Below are 15122 nucleotides of genomic sequence, written 5' to 3' on the forward strand. Positions count from 1 at the left end.
CTGTTCTTATGCCAATACCAAGCTGTTTTGATTACTATGGCTTTATAGTAGAGTTTGAAATTTGGTATTGATATTCCTCCAGCAGTGTTCTTTCTGTTGAGAAGCGTTTTTGCTATTCGGGGTCTTTTATTGTTCCATATGAATTTTTGGATTGCCTCTTCTATTTAAAGGGGTTTAGTTTTTATATTTCCTTTCTTAGGGGAAGAGTTGAATACTCTGTGGCTAGTGGGGGGAGGGAGGGAAATTATGGTTCCAGGGGGCCAGGTGCAGATTCTGACTAAAGCTAACATTAATCATTCTCTAAACATACAAACCATAAACTAAGAAGGAAGTTTCCCAACTTACATTAATGGAAAATATGCAGCGCCTTTCCTTTGCTATGTAAAATCCTGACTGAGTGGTATAGAGAGGTGTCAGTGTACCTCCTCTCTGGATTTGTCCACATACACATTTCACTGCACACATTTGTTCACTATCTGCTTAGGTGTTTTAAGATGGAGAAATCCTTTAACAACTTATCTGAAACTTACATGCTCTGCTGACATTCCCAAAGAAGATTTTCATTCCATTTAGGGATTAATTTTGTCCTTTGGTGTAGTCCTTAGGAGCAATTGTCTTGTCTGTTTGTAGCAGACCATTTCAAACACGAGTGGTTTCTCATCCTATCAGATAACTATAGTGACCCTTCACTCTTTTGCATTTGAATCAACTAAAATGCTTTCCAATTGAATTTCAAAATTCCAGCTTTTTTACCTTAATTTTGGCAACTACAAAAAAAAGAAAAAAGTTTTTTTTATCTCAGACCTACTTCAACTCCCTTAGGAAATATACATCCTGGGAACTTGTATAAGATTATATAAGGTTCTATTAAAGATTAGTGTTTTTGACATTTCACCTGACCATTGACTAGAAAGGTTGCTACCTTAGCTGCCATTTGCCCTCCTTGCTGATGTGATGAAATTGGAGGCAAAACTAAGCTCCATTTGACACTAATATCAATTTCTAGTCTCACTTTCATGTCAACCAATGCTATAGAAAAGCATTCTTCAAGTTGTTAGAAACCAACCTCCTTTTCTTGAGTGTCTGCTGACAGGTTAAAATTGGGTAGTATTTTTGTCTCTTTTCAATTTAGGTAACAGGTAAAATAACTTCCTCTGTGCCTTGCAGGAATAATTCATCTTCATCACTCAAAAAAAAAAGCACTCCACATTTGAACAGCTTGCAATGTGACTGTGTTACAAGCTAGCAGGAATAAGAAGGGCAAAGCAGAAATATTCTTAGGAAAGATTGTCACTTTCCCTTCAAAAACTTGTAGTTTCAGAATGCTCATGAAATGAAAAATATAGATGTTCTAAAAATAAGCAAACACTATCTATCATGCTAGGGCCTTATGAATCATCCTGGAGCAGACAAATGTAAAAATCAGTGAAGTTCATGCACTAGGGAAAAATCTCCTGGATCCAATGCTAAAAAAATTCCTCTGTACTCCTACTTACCTATCTGAACCCTTGAAGTATCAAGGGGAAAAGCAGGGTACAAGGTAACCAAAAAAACCCACTTTCCTAACCCATGTCAGACACTTGGCAAGAAAGTGATTGATAAAATGAAACAGATCAAATAAACATCATAGGAAAGAGGAAGACTGGGATCTGGTGGCTTACACCTCTAACTAACTGCTCGGGAGGCTGAGATCTGAGGATTGCAGTCCAAAGCTAGTCTGGGCAGGAAAGTTCACAAGACTCTTATCTCCCTTGAATCCCTTGAATCCAACATATTTTAGTTAATACACTTGTATACACTTTTATACTACCCAATGTATTTACTTATGAGTTTATAAGATAACTCTAGTTGCCACATATAAGGGAAAACATACATCCTTCATCTAGAGAGGTCCTGACTTACTTCATTTAATATAATTTTTTTCCCAATAATTCTGAGAAAGGCAAAATTGAAGTTCAACAAAATTAAACACCAGGAAGTGGGTACTCAAAATAGGTGGAGTTGGGTCAAGGGGAAAAGGGTGGACAAACGAAGAGAAGACGATGGGGAGAATGCAGTCAAGAATCAAATATCTTGGGGTTCATTTCATTTAATATCCTCTTATATGGTCATATGTACATAGCTTTGACCTTTTCTGCTTGTCCTAGACTTATACTAGTTATTGCAAATAAGGGAAACCATGGGACCTATGTTTCTTTGTGCCTGGCTTACTTAATATAATTTTTTCCAAGACTTCCCATTTCCTAACAAATGGGGCAATGTCATTCTTTCTGATGGAGGCACAGAATTCTATTGAATATACGTGTGTGTGTGCGTGTGTGTGTGTGTGTGTATCCCACATTTTCTTGATCCATTCATCTACTAGGGGGAATCTGGGTTGGTTCCATATCTTACCTACGGTTAATAATGCTGCGATAAATATAGTTGTGCTGGTAGCTTTAGTATAGCCTTGTTTGTAATCATTTAGGTAAATGCCCCAAAGTGGGATTTCTGGGTCATAGGGGAATTCTATATTTTTTTGTTTATTTTCTATGTTCTTTCCCCATGGTATAACCCCTGTTTTCACTATACTTGACATCAGTGCCCTGTATCTTGTATATACACTTTTCTATTTGGGGAGGGGAAGGGAAATAACAAAATACTAAAACAAGGATACAGGTAACAATGAGGTGTATAAGACACTATGTTGAAAATGAACTTTACAATTTGGGGGGAAGGGGGGAGTTGGGGAGGTAGGGAGAGAAGGTATAGTAGGGGAAAAACAAAGGATGTACTCATTACCTTACTCGTGTAATTGTAACCCCTCTGTACACTAATTTTACAATAAAAACATTAATATGTATATATATATATATCCTATGAAATTAAGGAGAGTAAGGGAAGGGGTAGGAATGGGATGGGTGAGAATGTTGAAAGGAGTGGCATTGATCAAAATAAATTATATTAATAAAACTTTTTGTTAAATGGCAACTCCTTTGTACAAGTACTTAAAGATAATTTAAAAAGTTAAGTGGGGGAGGGAAAAAGCTGGAAATAATGCTGTGGCTCAAATGGTAAAACTCTAGCCATGAGAAAAAAGCTCAGGGATAATGCTCAAGTTGTGAGTCTAACCCCAAAGAGCATCACAGAGAGAGAGACAGAGACAGAGACAGAGAGACAGAGACAGAGACAGGAGAGACAGAGAGAAAGAGAGAGAAACATGTAGAGCTGCTTAGGATAAGAAATGGGAGACTATGACCAAACGAAATATGGGTTATCCTTGTAGAGGGTAACTTTCTATTTCAGGATATATAGCCTACAATATTGATTATAGTCAAAGCTAGACTCAAAAATTATTCTTATGAATTTCTTATGACATTGGTAGGATTCTACTGTGATACTGCAGTGACCTTGTAACTCATTCATTCAGCAAAGATGAATAAAGCTCTAGCACTAAAAGAAATTAGAAGGCCATGTACCAGTCATTGCACTAGGCACTAGCAATACAAAGGTATGTAAGAGAAAGACACTAACCCATGAAGTGCCAGACATTGGGGAAATACTAAGGGCCAGTATTCCGTAATCTCACATATAGCAGTTGGAAAGAATTCTGTAAGTACCAGGTGTCAGAAACTCATACCTATAATCTTGGCTAGTTAGGAGACTAAGACCTAGAAGACTGTAGTTCAAAGTCAGCCCAGGCACAAAAGTCTGAGATCCTCCATCTCCAATTAACCACCAAAATGCTTGGCTGGAAATGTGACTTAAGTGGTAGAATATAGGCAAAAGCAAGAAAGAACAAATCAGTTCAAAACCAGTACAAAAATATTTTTTAATTTCTTTTTTTTAATTTTATTTTATTTGTGAACATACTGTACAGAGGAGTTACAATTACATGGGCAGGATAATGCGTACATTTCTTACCAAGCATTGCAGCCTCCTCCTTTGTTTACCCTTCACATCCCTTCCCAGCCTCCCCCCTCCCCCCCAATCCCAATCCTTCTCCTTCCCTCCCCTTCCCCCCCACCCCCGCACCGACGTTGATATTTTTTAATTTCTTAAGCATCACATCCACACGATCACTTGAGGATCCTGGTTTTGGGGATGCGGGGGGCAAGGAGAATGCAGAATGTTTTTCAGAGGAATCTAATTAGATCCTCGATGATATTGATGAGATTGTGTTTGGACTATACCTTGATTAGCAGGCTTTTACTCAGAACTGATCTTAGTCCTTTCTTCAATCTCTTTCAGTTTTTCCTCAAATTACATGAGAATTGGAGGGAGGTTTAGCCCTCTTCTGTAACCATGAGAGATTGGCTCAGGGATCTCCCATAGACTCGGCAGGTTTTCTAGTAACTTACATAAATTGGGACAGTACTTGCATAGGATCATTACATATCATCCCATATATTTAAAATAATCTGGGGGGGAGGAGTGGGAGAAAACAAGGGAGGGGGCAACACTGTTCAAAAAGAAATGTGCTCATTACCTTACTTATATAACTGTAACCCTTCTCTATATCACCTTTAAATAAAATTAAAATATTTAAAAAGGAAAAAAAGTTAAAATAAAAATAAATAGTCTCTAGCTTATAAAATCTATTGCAATTAAAAGCTATCTATATAGTTATTATGCTTTCTCGGGTACGGAACAGCAAGGAAAAAATACAGTGTAGATGTATTTTTTTCCTGAATATTTTCACTTTGCCAGTAGTTGAATCCATGGGTGTAGAACTCACCAGTAGAGAGGATTGACTGTTTACATGGTTGTTTTATCGGCTACCCAGTCAGTAAGACTGAGTGTCTTGGTGTATGATTCTGTACACCAAGTTATAACACAGAAAATAAGTGAGTGGCTATCTCCCTCCTATGATGTTTATGAGAAAAAAAATCTACTAAGTTAAGAGCAGCACAGCAGCAATTTAGTTATGAGGAAGTTCCCCTCAATTTTACTGAAGAATTAAATTTTAAGGCAGTATACAGAATGTCCATTGTGTATATATACCACATTTTCTTGATCCATTCATCTACTGAAGGGCATCTGGGTTGGTTCCAGATCTTAGCTATGGTAAATAATGCTGCAATAAACATAGTCGTGCTGGTAGCTTTAGTGTGGTCTTGTTTGTAAGCATTTGGGTAAATGCCCAAAAGTGGGATTGTTGGGTCATAGGGGAGCTCTATATGGAGTCTTTTGAGGAACCTCCATACTGCTTTCCAAAGTGGTTGAACAAGTTTACACTCCCACCAACAATGCAGTAAGGTTCCCTTCTGTCCACATTCCCTCCAGCATCTGTTGTTATTAGAGTTCTTGATTATAGCCATTCTAACTGGGGTTGTTTTGATTTGCATTTCTTTTATGGCTAGAGAGGCTGAGCATTTCTTCATGTGTCTATTGGCCATCCATCTTTCCTCTTCAGAGAAGTTTCTCTGTAAGTCTTTAGCCCACTTATTTATTTGGCAGTTGTTTCTTTGAAGATTTGTTGTTGGGGGATTTAATTTTTTGAGTTCCAGGTATATTTTAGATATGAGACCCTTGTCCGTTGTATGGCTAGTGAAGGTCTTCTCCCAATCTGTGGGCTTTCTATTGATCTTGCTAGCTATGTCCTTTGCCATGCAGAAGCTCTGCAATTTCATGCAATCCCATTTGGGACTTGACTTTTGAAAGACTCACTAGCATAGTCTTTCTCAAAGAAGAGTTCGAGAAAAAAAATTAATTGAATTTGTTATGTAAATGACAAGTTAATTGATTAACTTAATACTTCACGTTGTCAGAAAAACTCCTATATTTCAAGTGTCATCAGATCAAAACAGCCTCCTCTTCAAAGCTTTATGGCAGATATCATAAAGGCTCCTTTTTGTTACACCAGCTCCAAAGCGGATGACTCACATAATGATGGTTATGGTGTGATCTTTATTATCTGGATGAATTTGCCTTGGGACAGGGCTCAACCCTCAGCATTACCGGTTCTAGAACTGGACAGGTCAGCAGAACAAGATGGATATCATCTCTCCGAGGCAGTTGAATTCTGAGAGCAATGTGTCAACCAGAATGCCAATAAGAGTGGGCCAAAGCATCCAGGAATTATTCATGATTGTCCCAATTTCAGTCCTGCAGCAAGACCATTGTCTTGATAAAACCCTCAATCCCAGGAAAACCAGATGTGGAAGAGTAACACCAATTTGCCTACTGACAATGGTAATAGATTAATTTCATTCAGCAGAAAAAAAAATCACCGATAGGCAGCACACCATTGAACACACTGCATCATTAGAATAATGTTTTGTGAGCATGGAATAAAAACACAAAAATGATTAATATCATCAGGATAAAGGTAAACAGGTACACATGCATTGGACTTTATGAAATGTCCAGACAAAAACAAGTTCATTTATTCCAGTCCTATTACATATATCATTACATATATCATCATCAATAAGATCAAGTAACTTGAATATAAAGAGTTCTCCATCCTAGATAATTCTCACAAGACAAATTTTATCCATGTAATAAGCTTTATTCCTGTGTTTTTTTGTTTTTTGTTGTTGTTGTTTTTTGGGTGTTTTTTTTTTTTTTTGGTTGTGGGACCAGAACTCTGGGCACTGTCCCTCAGCTCTTCAGCTCAAGGCTAGTGCTTTACCACTTGAGTCACAGCGCCACTTCGGGCTTTTTCTGCTTATGTGGTGCTGAGGAATCGAACCCAGGGTCTCATGCATGTAAGGCAAGCACTCTACCACTGAGCCACCTTCCCAGCCTAGTCTTCTGTGTTTTTATGACCAATCAACCAACTACTCAATTCACATACATACAAAATGACAGAATAAATGCACACTAAATCATTAGCTGAGTTTTTAAAAATTTATCAGAAAACAAGTCCTAAGTCTTGCTTAGCATCACTGTGATATCAATTCCTTGGCTCTTTTGCCACTAGATTTTAACTTACTGAGGACAGGGAATTTGGATAAGGAATACAGTTTTTCCAGTCAATATTCCCAATACCTTTATTTCCTGGACACAATTCCAAGAACCTTTCTAAAAGTCATTCTCCAGAAAATGAGTGCTGTAAGAAGTTTCATATTTGGCATAGGGAATGATGATATACAATGTTCAGTCTTTCTTAGAATTCCCAAGACATCAGCACATATGAAAACTGAGGCATTCTTTGATAATCTGTTTAATTTTATTTAAACTTACATTTCCCAAATTAAATCAACAATAAATATTACCTTCCAGTTCTATTTAATATTATGAATTATGCTTTAAATAGGTTGTTTCCTGATTGCAAGTTAAAATTATTTCAACACTGCCAAGACTTTAATGATAGTTTAGAAAGTACATAAGAAATGTAACCTTTTTATCAGTGCACATTGGTTATACAGAATAATGGGTTTTGTTGTAATGCTTTCATGCACGTATTTAACATAAATTCTTTGATTATATTCAATTACCCCATCCCCAGGATCCTCCCTTCCCCTCCCCTCTCCACCACTTTCCTGTTACTTTTACTTCTTTTTACTTTTATGTCTGCATCCACACACACAACATACACACCAGATTCCACATATAGAGAAAACATGTAAAGGGATCTGGTATGACATGGTGGCTGCCAGAAACTGCCTTCAAAACAGTGAGTTATGCAACCTTCTGCTCTTTCTCATATAAAAGCAAAACAAAACAAGACATGTGAAACATGTCTGAGTCTAAATTATTTTACTTAAAATAGTGGTTTTCCAATCCTATGCTTGGGGATTCTAAGAAAAATTGCACACTATACACCATTTCCTATGCTTTCATAACCAGTACATAATATCACATCAGAATTTTGATTTATGCTTCCCAAATAATTAGTGATACTGGGCACCTTTTCATGTACTTGTTGGCCATTGATATATATTTTTGGGAAAAAATACCTGTTTTTAAATTTTTCATTATCACGTCATTTAGTGTTTGGTTTGGTTTGGTTTGATTTCTTTGGCTATGTAATTGTAAGAGTTCCTTTTATATTTAGAAATTAACTCTTTATCAGATAGATGGTTAACAAATATGCTGATCCATTCCTTATGTAGAATTTATTTTTACTTGTGGGTGTTATCTTTTGCTATAGAGAAGCTTCTTAAATTTATGGAGCCCCAGAAATTGATGAAAGATTTGTACACTAATAGGTATAAAACACTGCTAAGAGAAATTAAAGATGATATAAAGAGAAAGATATCCCATGTCATGGATTGGCAGAAATGGAAATACAAGCTAATCTACAGATTTAATGTAATCTCTCAAAATATTAATGACTTTTTTAAACACAGAAAATAACAGAACCCAAATTCCTATGGAATCACATAAGGCTTTGAATAGCTAAAATAACCTTGTGAAAGAACAAAGCACCTAGACTTTGTACATTCTATGCTACAGTATACAAAATAGTATGTAACTGGCATAAAGACAGACATAAACTCTATGAAATCATATAAAGTGCCAAGAAATAAATCCTTATTTTATGGTCAATTGATTTCAGCAATGATACCATGAAAACACAATGCTATTCTTGGACAGTCTCTTGAACAAATGGAACATGGAAAACTAAACATGTACATGTGAAACATTGAACTGACCCTTTCTCTTTCACCATATACAAAATTGATTGAGGATGTATTAAAGTATACCTGTAAGACTTGAAACTATAAAACCCACAGAATAACATATAGAGGAACAGCTACATAGGAAAATATCTTGTATGTGACATTAAAATCACAGGCAATGTGAATATTGTAATGTTACCTCAACTCATTTGATGGCAAAACGCAATTTGAATCAAGACAATATTTTATATGAAGTGACTCAAACCTTTTAAAGGTATTTATCGCAACTGATGTGAAGATTCATGCTTGTGTGCCAGTATGTTTAAGAGTAATGCTGTCTCAGATACCAGATAGTCCAAACAACTCTGAGCTACCTAATACATTAGTTGGTAAGTATTTGGAATAAAAGTTGGGGAGGACTTGAACTATGATTTAGAGCTACTCAGATTGGTCTTGGTTAGGAACCCAAAACACACAAATTCCCTAAATCACACTAGAAATTATATGTACAAATATATTATACATTGTTCTTGCTAATGTTTAGAAACAGAAAGCTCAGAGATTTATGATGTTCTTCACTGCGTCTTAAAACATTTGTAAATAACAACAAATTGCATTTCCAGCAGTGTTATTTGTATCTTACTAAAAGTAGACATCTATTACATAGTTTTGCTACAAGTTTGTTTCTCTTGCTAATATTCACATAGTTCTATTTTGTGCTTTGTGAAAGTATTGATCTAGAATTACCTAATAAATTCACCAATAGCTTAATTTCTTGTATAATATGGAGAATTTCATTGTACTTGGAACTAGAATATGAGCTATCTTTTGGTCTGCATCTAGATTGGAACTGTGTCTGAAAATATTAAATTCTTAAAATTTAGATCTATCTGATTGCAATGTAGGAAAAAAAATCGCCAAATCCAACAAGGAGGTATGGAACACTTTCTTTGTGTTAGGTATAAGGGAGAGGCATGAAAAAAATACAACATGTTATCTTAACTAAAAATGATTGCAGTTGAATTAATGATCAGCAATCCAAACTGATGTGTGTCATATTCAATTATATGCTAAGATGGGATAACCCATTTTAATGGGTTCCACCAGGACATTTTCAAACATGTGCATAGTGTAGAGAAAACCCTTGCTACTCTAGCTTGTCCCTTTCTCTCCAAATAATCCTTCTTTTACTTCCATTGTCTTCGATTTTAAATCTAGATAGATCATCGGAAACAAAATATATGATACTGATGATATAAGTCTTAGATGTTTTTACTTAACATGATGATCATTAGTTTTATCCATTCATTATCTTTATGTCTTAAATTAACAGAATAGTATTTGGCAGTATTTGCATGATGTTGTTTATCAAAAGTTCTAGACTTACCAAAGCTTCTATTTTTTTTTATCGTATGTTTTAAGTTAAATTCTCCACCCAGTGAATCCAATGAAATGAATTTTATTTCTAAAAACAGAAGTAGGTCATTCACTCTGAGCAGTAAAACAAAGATGCTACTAACATCCAAATCTAGATTTTCAGGAGCAGAAAGCAGCAACCTTTGTGTGCTTTCTAAGGCTATACATCAATGCCTGAGTGGTCAGCACATTTGGGAAGCTTGTGGCTTTCTAAATTGAATGCACCACATCCACATCTTTTCTGATATGCTTCACTGTGCTAAACTATTATGGCATGTGTTGCCAATGCTGTAGCCTGTAATATGCTAAATACCTTTGATGATGAAATTTTTCAAGTAGTACCAAAACTTTAAAACATTGCAGGTATTGGATCTTAGATAGCTACTTCTAGTTACATTATTCCTTGGTGATTGTGGATTATGCTGGCTTCAAATATAACCATGATCACGATACTTTCCTCAGATGTCTTTGTTACTTTCAGGTCTTGGAAGGGTATCAATCTCCAAGCCAATTAGTTTAGGTTTTATTCCTTCTTTTCCTTTGATTTTTTTTTGTCGGTCATGGGGCTTGAACTCTGGGCCTGGTTGCTGTTCTTCAGCTCTTCAGCTCAAGGCTAGCACTCAACCACTTGAGCCACAGTTCCACTTCTGGCTTTTTTATTTATGTGGTGCTGATGAATCAAACCCAGGGCCTCATGCATGTGAAGCAAGTGCTCTACCACTGAGCCACCTTCCCAGCCCCCCTTCTTTTCCTTTGATTGTTCCATTTTATACATCGAGTTTTCCTTTCTGTCAGGTAACATTTCTCCCTGGGATCATGCTGAATGTTCCTCTAAAAATGATTCCATTCTGTTGTTCCAGAGTGGTGAGACAAAGGACAAAGGGGACCAATGTAACAGAAATATACACAAGACAATAAGTTGGAAATGATCTGTACAACTTGGGGGTCAGAGGGAGAGGGAGGGAAAGTAGAAGAAAAATGAGGGAAAGGGTAACAAGTTTGACAAGAAATATACTTATTTCTTCATTTATGTAACTGTAACCCCTCTGTACATCATTGTACAATCATTTTTTAAATAAAAAAGTACAAATGATTCCAACATTTTTATTATCCTACTCTGAAGATTGAGCAAGCTTAGATTGTCCTAGAAAGTGTGGCTTCATATTCAGTTCCTGTTTTGTTTCTTTGTTTGGTTTAGGTGTTGGGGATTGGCTTTGCACAGGCTAAAATCTCTCATTCCTCGTTGGGAATCCTGCCCTCTTTCTGCTTTCTTTTTCATAGGGACTGCTGAAGTTCTCCATCTGCAACTTAGCCAGGCCAACCAACTTCCTTGGGTCAACCAACACATAAAGCACTGTGTCTAAGTGACTGACAATCTGAGGTCAAGATTAGTCTCTCCCTGCTATGCATTTCATATTTGAATTGTATGAAAGGTTTGTATTAATCTTCAGACCTCTCAATTGCTATTTGAAATTAATGCAGTGATCCATTTGATTAGAACCCAATATCTTCCTATCTCCCATGGGCCTTGCCATAACTGAACTACTAGACATGTCCTGACCTCCGTCTTAGCTCTTGACTACCCTTTCCTCTGGAGAACTATAGCCTTTCTATTATGCCACTTGCTATTTCACAGTCCCCAAACTCTATGGACTGATTGCATGGGAGCATGACACAATGGCCTCTCTGACATAAATTCCAGCTAGTAGACTTAATATCCCATATTTGTAATCAAGCCTAATTTAAAGACAATGTTAAACAGCATACACTGGACTAGTAGCCACCTATTTCGCTAATCAGCATATAGCTGAACTAAATCATATATTGTCAAGAATGCTAAGCTTCCTCAGCAGTATTCAGTCTAATTCTGTGATCCTATAATACTTTACCTTCAAGCCTTTTAAAGACATAAGGATGTAAGACACAGCCTCTAGTCTCAAGACTGCACATGATATGCAAAATAAAAATACTTACAATGTGTGGATCTAATTTCTGCAGTTTAAGGTCTATTGAGCAAGAGGCTGTTGCCTGTTAGAAAGAAATTTTCACCGATACAAGCCTATTGAATTAAAAATTGAGGAAAAATTAGATACTCTGGGTTTTCTCCTGGTACTAGTATGATTAGTGAAAATGTTTTTAAAAAGTATGTTTACCTGCTCCTGGATGTTAATGGAAACTAAAGTGATTATAACAATGGAGATATGAAAATAATTTGGAGAAAACAGAAGTGGCCTTTAAATTCCTCAGTATAAAGACAAAGCAACTCTTTAGATGCTAGCAACAGAGGTTAGATCCTTAAGGAATAAAAATTCATGAGTAAATCAAAGAATTATTATTACATGAGCAATAGAGAAAAATTTCTGGTCATAAGTGTTTATTCATATTCTTTTCCTGGTTATGTCAGACTTACATTTTTCTACCTCAGCTGACTTCCCTTTCACAATCTATAAAGTACGCTGATAACAACTTGCCAATCTGCCCATAAATTACTGAATATGTACACATGGTCATAAGGCAGCCAGAGGAAGGTGTGGCTTTTCCTTGAGATCCTGAAATAGGAGTTGTATGTGTGAATTGATGAGGCTCTGGATTTTTTCATTCTAGTAGGAGAAAACTTTGTTTTGGTTGTCAAGGGTTACTTTTTTTTAACATGATAGGCAAGAATTACTGTTTATACACAAATGTGTGTGAAGTATATCTGAAAGGGTACAGTATTAACTAGTTGGTATACTTGGGGCACTTCATATCCAAATCTACTGCTTAGGTTTAAGAAATTAACTGCTGTATGTCTTCTGAAAATAAGAGGGTTAGCCAGGCACCAGTGTCTCACGCCTGTAATCCTAGCGAGTCAAGAGGCTGAGATCTGAGGATCATGGTTCAAAGCCAGCCCACCCAGGCAGGAAAGTCCGTGAGAGTCTTATCTCCTGCAAACCACTAGACAACCAGAAGTGCCGCTGTGACTCAAGCAGTAGAGTGCTTGCCTTGAGCTGAAGAGCTCAGGGACAGCGCCCAAGCCCAGAGTTCATGCCCCACAACCAAGGAAAGCAAGCAAGCAAGCAAGCAGGAAGGAAAAGACAGAAGGTTATCTTCTACGGTAGAAGGTCAATGACTTCACCATGGACTTTGAGTTGGGAGTAGATGAAATGAGGCTACAATGAGGAGATTGGTACTATCCAGGTCTAATGGTTCACTCCAGTCAAAGCTTAACATTCAGTGAAGATGTGAGAAGTTCGTAACATTGCTGGGGACATGATTTTGGCTGCAAGGAAACTAGCTTTCAAGCCGCTTTAGTGTGATGCTAGTTACTCTTTTATAGTTTTATAACTTTATTTTCTGCTTAAATCCCCTAGAACCATTTTTCTGTTGAGACCTCAAAAGAAAGCTATCTTGCTATTCTGAACAATATAAAATATTGCCTCTAGTTAACATCACAATTTGGGTCATTTGCTCTATATCTTACTTTAGAGTAGCTAAGAAACTATTTTCTATTTCTATGTCTTAAACTCAAGGCCTCATACTTGCTAGGCAGGTAATCTACCATTCCAACCAATCAATCAGCCCTTTTTCAGAAAGTTGTTTTTAAAATCAATTTTTTTGTTATTGTAAAGATGGTGTACAGAAGGGTTACAGTTACATAAATCAGGTAATGAGTACATTTATTTTGAACCATGTCACTCCTTCCCTCTCTCTCCCAGTGTTTCCGTCCCATCCCAACCCTCAAGTTATATAGTTCATTTTCCAAGGTATCTAGTGAGTACCACTGCTGTATTTGTTCACCCTTTGTCCCGCCAGTTCTGTGCTTCCCTTTCCCCTCCCATAACAGATACATTTAGATACATTTGTACATTTCTGTACAAAAGGTACAGAAATCAACAACAGTGACAAAGAAGTATAAAAAAACAAAATAATTTTTAAAAACTTCTTGTTTTCATTTCTTGGAGTTCATTTCAATAAATGTCATTTTATATGATTATATGCACATAGCTATTGAGGATTTCTGATCTCTTAAGAATATCCTCCTTTGAGTACAAGTTGTCATGTCCAAAACGAGCTTTACAACGTCGGTGCGGGGGGGGGGGACGGGGGGGGAGGGAGGGGGGAAGGAGAGGGATTGGGATGGGGGGGAGGCTGGGAGGGGATGGGAGGGGTGGACAAGGGAGGAGGCTGCAATGCTTGGTGGGAGGTGTGCGCATTATCCTGCCCATGCAATTGTGACCCCTCTGTACAGTATGTTCACAAATAAAATAAAATAAAAAAAAAAAAAGAATATCCTCCTTTGGTGTCACTATGTGAATGTTTAGAAACCATATAATTTATCATGTCCAAGTGTAACTTTTGTCTTTGATCCTCCAATGTGTTTACTTGTAAATGTATAGGTACATTCTCATTATCACAAATGAGGGAAACCATGCAACCTGTGTTTCTTTGCATCTGGTTTACTTTGCTTACTTTGCTTAATATAATTTTTTCCAAGTTTTTCCATTTCCTTACAATGGGGCAATATCATCTTTCTGATGAAGTATAGAATTCCATTGTGTGTGTGTGTGTGTGTGTGTGTGTGCGTGTGTGTGTGTGTGTGTATATACCACATTTTCTTGATCCATTTTTTATCCATTTGTCCATTAAGGGCAATCTGGGTTGATTCCATGTCTTGGATATGGTATACAATGATGCAATGAACATGGTTGTGCCAACAGCTTCAGTGTGGCCTTGTTTGTGGTCTATTGGATAAATGCCCAGGAGTGAAATTGCATCATCATAGGAAAACTCTATGTTCAGTCTTTTGAGGAACCTCCATATTTCTTCCCAGAATGGATGAGCAAGTTTATATTCCCACCAAGAGTGCAGTAGTATTCCCTTTATCTATCAGCCTTTTTAAATTTTTTTTAAATTTATTGCAAATAAGGGAAAACATGAAACCTATATTTCTTTGGGCCTGGCTTACTTCACTTAATATAATTTTTTCCAAGTCTTTCCATTTCCTAACAAATGGGGCAATGTCATTCTTTCTTATGGAGGCATAGAATTCCATTGTGTGTGTGTGTGTGTGTGTGTGTGCGTGTGTGTGTGTGTGTGTATATACCACATTTTCTTGATCCATTTATCTACTGAGGGGCATCTGGGTTGGTTCCATATCTTAGCTATGGTAATTAA

Source organism: Dipodomys ordii, unplaced genomic scaffold (genome assembly GCF_000151885.1).
Source record: "Dipodomys ordii isolate 6190 unplaced genomic scaffold, Dord_2.0 Scaffold83, whole genome shotgun sequence".
Taxonomy (NCBI): Eukaryota; Metazoa; Chordata; class Mammalia; order Rodentia; family Heteromyidae; genus Dipodomys; species Dipodomys ordii.